At 43.8% G+C, this 11,755-nt stretch overlaps 1 pseudogene; it reads right to left on the reverse strand.

Moving 5' to 3' along the window:
• Positions 1–10,744: 10,744 nt before the first annotated feature.
• Positions 10,745–10,862, reverse strand: LOC126163443 (5S ribosomal RNA; annotated as a pseudogene).
• Between the last annotated feature and the right edge of the window lie 893 nt (positions 10,863–11,755).

Here is an 11,755-nt window from a genome sequence, read left to right on the forward strand (position 1 = left end):
TCTCTATTCACTGTTGCGCTCCCTACTTCTGCAGGATAATGTTCCTCAAGAACTGTCACTGTAGCATCGATTATTCTTAAAGACTCAGCCACTACCTCTGTAGTCAGCTTTCTGACAGGCTGAACTCCCATGACTTCTAATTCTTCTTTATTACCATTCTCACAGAAAACTACGGAATCTTCAGTGCTCAGATCCTCAGAACGATAGTTTAAGAGAACACATATATTCTCTTCACCGACATCAGTGAATGGAATATGTTGAGCCATATTTGCAGTTTTTCTAATTTCAACGATGATATCAGTGATCATCTTCTACCACTGACACAGCATCAAGGCACAGTTTCCTCCACACACCACTCGTACATTTTGGAGTGACGTCAGTCCATGTGTCTCTAATAACATCAATTAAAATCTTAATGTTAAATTGTCCCCATAAAATTTTGATGGTAAGTTCCTCACTCGAATGACATTTTTCTGTGAGATTGGAGAAAATTTGACACGCATAATAGCCTTCGATTTGCAAATAACTCCCTCATCCATGGATTGTGGGATATATGTTGTGTTTGGTGGCAGAAGCTGAACTCCAGTGTTTTGTACTTTAATCAGTAATGGAAAGTGTGTGGCTGGGAACATAACCAAGGAGGAGAAGAATTTTTGAAGGAATTTTCTCTTTCTCACAGTAGCCCTTCAGCTCCCTATGTAGTTCATTAAAAATACCCATTTAAAATAGTAGAGGGCATCCAACGTATCTTATTCCATCTCCAATGAACTCCTAGCCTGCCTTTGTTACAAATTTTTAATGCCCCTTGGTTTTGAGAGTAGTGGATAATGTCTTTTAATTTCCAGTCTCCTGCATTTACTCCGAAAAGAAGGGTGCATTAGTCCTAGACAGCTTTAAATCTTGGTGCTGTTTTCTCTGCAGTGGAAATGAACATGTGGCTAAGTATTCATTTCGAAAATAACCCCTTTCACCAAGGTTGATAACTTGCTTCACGGTGTAGTCTTTTTCTGTCACAATTTATTTTAATATGTTTTTGAATTGTTCAGCTACGACTTCATCTGCTACAGCTGCCTCTCGTGTCATTTTAATGGAAACTGGAAATTTGTAGTAAGTTCCTTCGGGACCAAACTCCTGAGGCCATCAATCTCTAGGCTTACACACTACTTAATGTAACTTAAATTAACTTACGCTAAGGACAACACACACACACACCCATTCCCAAGGGAGGACTCGAACCTCCGACCGGGGAAGCCCCACGAATCATGGCAAGGCGCCATAGACCACGCCGCTACTCCCGCGGCTCATTTAATGCTGTGAAAGTAAAGCTGGCTGAGAAAGGTGTTCGATCGACCTATTCGTTCGCTAAATCTGCGGACTGAGTCTTGGCTTTAGCTTGAATAGCAGCTGCAGAGAGATGCACGCATTGTTGATTGTCGTGCTCAAAACAAAGGCTTAGCGTTTTATCCATTCTTACCATCACTTCTGAGTGAGATTTGGTCACTCTTGTCACACTTCCCTCGACAGGCACAATTTCTTCCCTGTTACCCGAGGTTTTAAATACAGACCCTGTCAAGTGCAACTTCACAGCTCTACTGACATGGACTAAGGATTAGTGTCTAGACAAATATGACAGGAGATCTGCGCTGTGATACGATAACGCATTACTGCTTCCGCATACCATTAACAAATAGTAACACAGGACTCAAAATTAAAATTGTGTATATGCAGAAACGCGGATAACTAATCTTCACATAACGAGGATCTATCTGTATTAGCCAATACACCACTATGTTACAGTGAAATTCAGTGATCACCTGCAAGCTATACAGTTCCATGAGAACTTAGGGGCAAATCAAATGCAACAGTTGTGTAAAATCTCTGGGCCACCAACATACCGACCATGGTGATATGGAGCTATTAACAGATGCAATATTATATCTTTAACAATTGTTCGGTGCTTTTACCAGAGCTCCAACGCTTTTTACGTTGCTGGCTTACAACATAACATCTCAGTGGAAATTTGTCACTTGTACTAAGTTTAAAATCGAAGATGGCTGATCTGTGATGTTACAAAGCAAGATGACGATCCAGGACGTAATCAGTGGCATCAGAATCCAAGATGGCAGTCCATCATATGGGACTACAGTGACGTATCCCCATCACTCGTCATGTGTCCCGACTTATTAGTTTTCAAGCCATTAAGTGGATCACCATTTGTGCTTATACACCGTAGTGACAGCTTGATCATAATTGAGAAGTGTCATTAGAGATCCACTGCTTCCACACAGAAAAAAAACTGACTCACATAGTTTGAGGAATTACTGATCCATTCTCTGTCTGAATGTTTTTTATTATTTATTACATGCGAAGGATCAAATATGTACTCATGTTTATCTTTTATCCTTCCTCAATACAACAGCTCCCTCATGCACATGACGCAGTGCCCGATCCATTTGAGCAGCATCAGAAATAAAGTCAGTATGTAGACATGCTCTGTGATGCAGCTCACAACATGTTTTGGTGGTAAGTCAGAATGCAAAGCTGTTTATATACTGTGAATTTCCGCTATATCCATCACCTGCACCACTAAATCCGCACATAGACAAGCTCTCTGTTGCAGCGTGTGATATAATGGAGCATACTCAGGATTGTTTCCAAACCTAAAGTTCCCAGTATATCTAGTTCCTCCACCGCTACTCGAGCCTCAGCTATGTCATTTCAGAGTGCTGCTAGTTCAGCACTACTAATGTTGACCACCAGTGGATCGAAGTGTGTATATGTTGCCTGGAACAGAATTCGAAGTACAATAGAAACAGGGAATTACTGACAAGGCACAAAGGTACATTTCCGTGATACGGAATGGCATCAACTGTGCAGCAAGCAGGCATGTATCGAGTACTGCATGTTAAAACAGACTAAAATCTATTCCCTTGAGACATTTACACCTTTGGTAGCAACGGTGCATCCATTCCCAACATGTTTGGAAATGATACAATGAAATTAACATCTTGGGACCCAAGACAACTCATACACTTAAAGCTTCCAAGTGACGTCATGAACCTGCATGGCTTGTATGCTGCAGTATGGTTCGTCGCGGACAGATTTCGTCTTTTGTGATTGCATGTTACACTGCTCTTCTATGATGTTGTCAATAATGTATGGAACACTGGGAGACCTGAGTTTCTACTGGCGTATACAATTTCCAAACAACTCACGGGAATGCAACCAGGTAATATTTACAGCGACCGCTGATATTTCGGCGGGAGTACACCCCGCCATTTTCAAGGCACAAACTGCAACGGACAGACGATGTACAGGTAAATTAAAAACCTCGTTTCTTGGAGTAATTCAGGTAATATAACACACAAACACACACTGAACAATAGTGCCACCAAAGATGACCAACGCTACACACATCGATAGTGAAAGACTACGCGCTAACAGGTGAGGTAACATTGACTCTGTTCCTCTCGCTTTTTTTTTTTTTTTTTTTTTTTTTGACAAGGGAGAGAGCAGGATTCGAAGCACAGTTTAAACAAAAACCTCCATTCCTGTTTACAAGGTTGCTCGCTATTTTAATCTCGACTGCCTCCTTAATAACACTGTCCCAATAGCTGGACTGTTATGCCAATATCTCTTGCCTCTCTTCTATTCCATGTTTGAAGACTTGCTTGGAGCTGTAAGTCTCAAAATCTGAAGGAAGAACGCTGGAACGAAACCTGTACTAAGAAAATGAGATTAAAAATATTTGAAGAAGAAATTTTATTTTGTGATATAAAGAAGCTGTAAGACATCACGGAAGAAAAAACTACGCTAAAGGCAAGAGATACTCTTGTCCACTGCTCGCATTATGTGCATGATGATCGTTTCCTTTTCTAAATATTTCATTGAGCAATTCATAGTTCACACTAAATTATTATAAGTGCTATGATGAAAGACACTAAAGTCTTTTAATATTACTGTTATAAGAGTTCATGACCAAAATGGCTGCTTTTAGCCAGCATGCAAATACTCTGTACCGTAGATGACTTTCTGCTGTTTTAAAATGTGGCATTCATATTGTTCAATAGTAATTAGAAATAATTTTTGTTGGATGTCATCTTAATGTTTGTAATTAGTATCACAGCATAAGTTAGTTTCGAATAACACTGATACTTCTATAATATGACCAAAATAGGGAAAGAGGTACCGATGAATGAAATAAATCAAACGAGTGCTGAATTTGATATCGATGCCGATGGTAACGCGTATGAAGCAACAGAGGACCTGAAGCCCACCCTTCCTGAAATAGAGTCAAACGTATAAGCCGTATCTAGTGAGAAAATTGCTGCAACGAGGGAAAATGCAGATCCATTCATAATAAAAGGTGATTCAGATGGTTCTGAGTACTATGGGACTTAACATCTGAGGTCATCAGTCCCCTAGAAATTAGAACTACTAAAACCTAACTAATCTAAGGACATCACACACATACATGCCCGAGGCAGGATTCGAACCTGCGGCCGTAGCGGTCGCGCGGTTCCAGACTGAAGCGTCTAGAATCGCTCGGCCATACCTGCCGGCCCCTTAATAAAAGAAAATAGCAGTAATGATGAATAAACGTAACCAGGCAATAGCCCCACAAATTTCTGCGCATATTAATACCACTCTTCCCGAACGCGATCATGAAATGACCACACAAATGGACAACCGTGACAAACAGTTCGCTGCGCCAAATTAATAATACCGCTCTAGCCGAGCGACATAAAGAGTTAGCCGCACGACCTGGCATTAGTTTGTTAAGCATTTCTACCAAAATTTCAGAACTAAAGAAAACTTATGAAGGCGTACCGGAAGCAGTAAAGCAGTTGACGAACGAGGTACACACACCACAGAAAGTGTAGACGACAATAGAAACCATGATGCAATAGCTTCTCGATTTTAACGGTTATTACTTGACCCTGAAGCATTTAGCTGCTCAAGAGCAAAGATTTTCCAACGAATTTACGAAATGGTAGTAAAGACAAACAGATAAACAAAATGTTAAATACCGGATGGAGAGATATTGTACAGCCACTTAATGCCGACGCAATGTTCGAATCGGGTGCTGAAGGGGGAGGGGGGGGGACTACTGAGAATGATCTCGAAGATATAAAGCATGTATTGACAAGAGGCACTCCTGAGTGAAACGACATGTACAGGGAGATTATGTCAAATAAGGCACTGCCGCATCGTGGCGAGCCCGCAGCAGCTTTAACTCATGAAATGTGTGGGACCGGTGATCCTTATCGTCGAACATAAAAAAATGGCTCTGAACACTATGGGACTTAACGTCTGAGGTCATCAGTCCCCTAGAACTTAGAACTACTTAAACCTAACTAACATAAGGACATCACACACATCCATGCCAAGGGCGGTCGCGCGGTTCCAGACTGTAGCGCCTACAACCGCTCGGCCACACCGGCCGGCCCGTCGAACTTACCATAATCAAGCAGGATCGGATAGTCCCCACATAGAATACATGAATGAGTCGGTGGTGGCAACACTCACCTTAGCGGCGACACTCTTAGAAGAAAGCTTACTGTAAAGCTTACTGTAAATCGCCATTTTGAGGTGTATTCATCTGAAAAGAGATCACCGCACACTGTTGTCTTCACAAGGGCGCTCAAAAGAGTTCTGCCTAGATCTCAGGCTAAAAGGCAGGATATTAAATTTATCACAGCATACACTCGGGGTGATGGAGCCATGTGGGCAACTGATGCTGCCGAAAGATGTACCACGTGTGGCGAGTTTGAGAAGGCTTCGCTGGCTAAGTTTGGGTTAGGAACTGCCCAGAAGCACCTTGGGAAGAAGGAATTTAGCCCCGACTTTTATAATACAAAACAGTGTAGCCTGAGAAAAAACTTTGTCTGCTTCATTAATAATACGAGATATTGGGACAGTTCTGTCGCGCACAAAGATGTGCCACGCTTTTTTAAGGCAAAATTGCCGATCCACATACCTGAGAAGCTACTCACGATATCAGACGAAAATTTTAAATTCTTGCTCTCCGTCCTGAATGCGGCCGAGTTGACACACTAAAATTTCCAACCTGCAGACGGAAACGGAGGTGCGCAGCCTGTAATGCCGGGCCAGCTATCACCGCCGTGGGGACGGATGCTGTGGCAATGGCGCATCGCCGCAGGCTGCGCCGCCGGACGAAAACTGTCAAAAAAACACTCAGAACTCGGTGCCTTTTCACAGGCGTCCGAAAAACAACAACAGAATGCTCAATCTGGGATCTACATCTGCATCTAAATCTACATTTCTACTTCGCAAGCCACCTAACGGTGTGTGGTGGAGGGCACTTTACGTGCCACTGTCATTACCTCCCTTTCCTGATCCTGTCGCGTATGGTTCGCGGGAAGAACGGCTGCCGGAAAGCCTTCGTGCGCGCACGAATCTCTCTAATTTTACATTCGTGATCTCCTCGGGAGGTATAAGTAGGGGAAGTAATATATTCGATACCTCATCCAGAAACGCACCCTCTCGAAACCTGGCCAGCAATCTACACTGCGATGCAGAGCGCCTCTCTTGCAGTCTGCCACTTGAGTTTGCTAAACATCTCCGTAACGCTATCAGGCTTACCAAATAACCCTGTGACGAAACGCGCCGCTCTTCTTTGGATCTTTTCTATCTCCTCTGTCAACCCAATACTCATCAGTGTGGGATCCGTACCAGGTTGGGTTGACAGAGGAGATAGAGAAGATCCAAAGATACTCAAGTATAGGTCGAACGAGTGTTTTGTAAGCCACCTCCTTTGCTGATGGACTACATTTTCTAAGGACTCTTCCAATGAATCTCAACGTGGCACCCGCCTTACCAACAACTGATTTTATATTATCATTCCACTTCAAATCGTTTCGTATGCATACTCCCCGATATTTTACAGAAGTAACTGCTACCAGTGTTTGTTCCGCTATCATGTAATCATACAATAAAGGATCCTTCTCTCTATGTATTCGCAATACATAGGGTCAGTTGCCGCTCCCTGCACCAAGTGGATATCAGCTGCAGATCTTCCTGCATTTCGCTGCAATTTTCTAATGCTGCAACTTCTCTGTATACTACAGCATCATCCGCGAAAAGGCGCATGGAACTTCCGACAATATCTACTAGGTCATTTATATATATTGTGAAAAGCAATAGTCCCATAACAATCCCCTGTGGCACGTCAGAGATTACTTTAACGTCTGTAGACGTCTCTCCATTGAGAACAACATGCTGTGTTCTGTTTGCTAAAAACTATTCAATCCAGCCACACAGCTGGTCTGATATTCCGTAGGCTCTTACTTTGTTTATCAGGCGACAGTGCGGAGCTGTATCGAGCGCCTTCCGGAAGTCAAGGGAAATGGCATCTACCTGGGAGCCTGTATCTAATATTTTCTGGGTCTCATGAAGAGATAAGGCGAGTTGGGTCTCAGTCGATCGCTGTTTCCGGAATCCATGATGATTCCTACAGAGTAGATTCTGGGTTTCCAGAAATGACATAATACGCGAGCAAAAAACATGTACTAAAATTCTACAACAGATCGATGTCAGAGATATAGGCCTATAGTTTTTGCGCATCTGTTCGCTGACCCTTCTTGAAAACTGGAACTACCTGTGCTCTTTTCCAATCATTTGGAACCTTCCGTTCCTCTAGAGACTTGCGGTGCACGGCTGTTAGGAAGGGGGCAATTTCTTTCGTGTACTCTGTGTAGAATCGAATTGGTAGCCCGTGCAATCCGTGATGGGACCCCACAGAAACAGCGGCATTCGTATTTCGGCTATCAGTGGTACATAAATAACGGAAATCCGCCACCGCCTCGAAATTCTAATTATGGTAACAATCAGATGAACAATGCAAGACCTCCACCAAATTCGTCACCGCCTCAAAACCCTAACACGCAAACAAAGCGGAGTGTTCTCCAAACTGGCCGAGAATCATGGCGTTCGTATTGTTGAGATGACAGGTGAGCACTCCTCGACAACGGACAAAGCGCCAAACTATTTACGACTACAGCACGCTCCCTGATGAGAGTCGCGGTACGGGAAGGGAGCATCATTTCCATCGGACATCTATGTACGTTGCGATACGATGACGTCACAGACAGTAGGAAAGAGCTCTGTGACAGCTCTGGATCGTGCAGGGAACCTGCGAAAGAACTTGTCCAGGCGGCGGTTAATGCGGTTGCGGGTAGAGTTCAGACCACGGTTATACTTGACATGGTAGCTAGTATGAACGTTGTTACTGATAGTTTCCCCTGAAGGGTTACCAATACTGCGAAATTACCCACCCTAACAGTCCGCCTGCTTAGCTGAGTGGTAACGCGCTCGCCTTGCGGGCTTTCGTTACGACTGCGCACCCTCCGACTCAACGTTGAAATATCAAAAGTTTTGGCTGGTTTCGTTGTCTAGGGGCTGGGATACGTAGTTGCCGCATTACAGGCCAAATACTGCTGAGTCTACAGTATACAATAAGAATATACACACGAATCGAACGGTCGAAGGTTTCTATCACTCGGCAATTACAATTAAATAAAATCTGAAGGTACTATCTTAATGACTCCAAATGATGAGTACGATAGGAGAAATACTTTTGATAATGTGGTATATTTCTGCAAAACACTTATTGGTGTCGATGGTCCAGCAATTAAATAAAATATAAGTTGAATAACAGGGAAAAAATAGATTCCTACTGCACGTAATTAGTCATGAACAACAACATAGCTTGCGAGATATTCACTTCTAAACGCGCACTACGTCTTCACTGTAGAAGCCACGGAGATCTCACAAGTGCAGAAGCCGGCACTCCGACGTTTTTCTATCTGCCGCGACCACTCGCAAACCGCTCCACACTCTCCAAGTCTCTCCCCCGTGACTCCGCCGCACTGCCCGTGTCCAGCAGTCATTCCCGTGTCCTGTGCTGTACTCCCCGTCCAGAACTGCCCCCGTGTCCTCTCTAGAAACGATCCTCCTCCCCCACTTCCATACAGTCTCACCATTAAAGAGCGTTGTGATTGGCTAGAGCGCTCCCTCCATGTCCTCAAGCGAACGTGCACTCACAAACATATTTAAGCACATACCAAATACGGGATTTACATTTAAATAACTTGAAATTAAATAAATATTCCTCCGGCTGGACCAGAAACATGCTCTAACACACATTATTAGATACATAAACAAATTAAATAAACATATATCAAACGAGTAGAACAAAGGGTAGGCCAGTAGTCTAATGTCTCTATGCTTTCTAAAACAGAATAAATATTTAACCAATTTCTTCATGAATAGTATATCGGATATAAACAAAGACATAGATGAATAAATATATTTAAAAGCATACTGCTACCGTTTCTTCGTGTAACTGTGGAGTACTTATGACCTGACGCGATCCATAGTAATCGGCCACTTTGACCTCCAATAACTCATGTACTATTCAAGTTACGTGCCTGTAATTCATACCAATTTAGGTTTACACTAATAACTCTCTAAAGACACGTAGACGACGAAATCGGAAGAACCGTTTTGATTTTGGAAATTCTTTGCAGGGTGTTACTTGTATAATTTATCGTCAAATATTAAATTTTAAACTAATAAATATATTGAAAATTGGATTACACCATCAGAATCGTCGTGCAAATAATGGTAATGTACATGTTGCTTTTCGAGGTATCATGATTAATCTGGCTACTATTAATTTCTGTACTAACTATGAAATGTCTGAAATGATGCTTTCACAAAGTCCGCCATCTTTGTCACTCCCGGCATAGACATCTCCTTCATCAACACAAAGCACCGTCCTCGTCACAGCCGAATTCCCAGCCACGTGGCTGGACCATGGGCTGGGACCTCTCGTCCGGCTAACGTTTGCCACCACGTGTTTGCTGCCGGGCCCCGGCTTTGACGAGCGTCCTGTGCGGCCGCCCCAATTCCGAACATATATTATTTCCAGGGCGCCACAACTCGCTCGTTACCTCACAGCCTCGCATGTAAGCAGGCCCGGGTTAGATTCCCGGCCGGGTTAGAGATTTTCTCCACTCGGAGAACGGGTGTTGTGTTGTCCTCATCATCATTTCATCCTCATCACCGGCGCGCTAATCTCCCAATGTGGCGTCGACTGAAATAAGACTTACACTCGGCGGCCGAACTTCCCCAGATGGGCCTTCCGGCCAACGATGCCATACGTTCATTCCCATTTTTTTACCCACTCTAACAGTACTGAATCGTTTGCTATCAGATGCTACTGGTGCCAGGTGCAAGAGGGTAGATAAACAAGTGCAGGTTGAGGTTAAATTCGAGGACGGAGCCACTAGTAGCAGGTTTCTCGTGTTTCTCGTGTTTCTTTCGGACATGGAGTTCTTACGAGGAAGGAACGCAGGATCGTCTTTACGAGCGGTCAGTGCCATTTGGCAGTGAATGATAGAGAGATTGTCTTTAATTTAATTAAAACAAAGGCGCCTTGTGGTAACTTTTTCCCCAGAGTCAAAGTAAGGATCACACGATCTCGGTTGTTGTACACACACAATCACCCTAAAAACTAAACTCTGTCCGAAAAGGCCTTGGAAGGCCAACCGACCGGCCGCCGTGTCACCCTCAGCCCACAGGCGTCACTGGATGCACATATGGAGGGGCATCTGGTCAGCACACGGCTCTCTCGGTCATATGTCAGTTTACGAGACCGGAGCCTCTACTTCTCAAGTAGCTCCACAGTTTGTCTCACAAGGACTGAGTGCACCCCGTTTGCCAACAGCTCTCGGCAGGCCGGATGGTCACCCATCCAAGTGCTAGCCCAGCCCGACAGCGCTTAACTTCGGTGATCTGACGGGAACCGGTGTTACCACTGCGGCAAAGCCGTGGGAAACATTACCCTGATCACGGTAATACCGCATCTGGTCTGTCAGCTTATGAGCGTGCTATGTGTGACCCAGCCCGCATATAAAAAAGAAGTGGAAAAAATCGAAGTATTTGACGCACTAGTAGAGACGCGAGTTAGCATACTTCTTGATGCATTATGCTAAACTTTCCTCCAGAAAACCTGCAGTGTTTGAGGGATATTATCTTGTAGAGGTGGCCCCTACGAAATATACTGCACACATTCCATTCCGTCTCGTGGACTAGAAGGGAGGCAGTAAAGCACTGACTTCAGACGATACTGCAGTGGGACATAACAGAAACATCCTTGTCCCGGTAGAGTGGTCCATTGTTAGGCTTACCAAGGTCTGGAGGAGGTGTGCACCTCGGCTGCAAAGCCCTTTAATATTATTACGGTAAGAATCATACCGGACAGACTGGAGGAGCAAATGCAAAAATTCAGCGGAGTACAGCATCTACCTACGATAGATTTCCGCTCCTCCGACGGGCGGGTGTGTTTAACAAAGAAATCACGCAAGTACACTATGTTCATTTTCGGAAGAAGATCGTACCAAATTAGAGTATTGCCCTTCGGGCTGAATGTGAGCGCTCGGTCTTCATAAAGGGCCTGACCACAATTTTAGAACCGGAACTTTTAGATAAATAGATGATCTGCTGATCGAAACTGCGACTTGGGAGGAACGTGTTAAACTGCTTGAGGAAATATTCACGAAATTCCCGAATAGTGAAGTCACAGATAATTTAGAAAAGTCAAAATCTGCAAAGGACAAGGTCAAATTCTTGGTCACATTGTCTCGCCCCAAGGAATTGTACCGGATCTCGAAAAGATCAAAGCCATTGAAAACTATCCCACTCCCTCGAGGGAAAAAAAAAAAATTAA

The sequence above is a fragment of the Schistocerca cancellata genome, chromosome 2 (assembly GCF_023864275.1).
Source record: "Schistocerca cancellata isolate TAMUIC-IGC-003103 chromosome 2, iqSchCanc2.1, whole genome shotgun sequence".
Taxonomy (NCBI): Eukaryota; Metazoa; Arthropoda; class Insecta; order Orthoptera; family Acrididae; genus Schistocerca; species Schistocerca cancellata.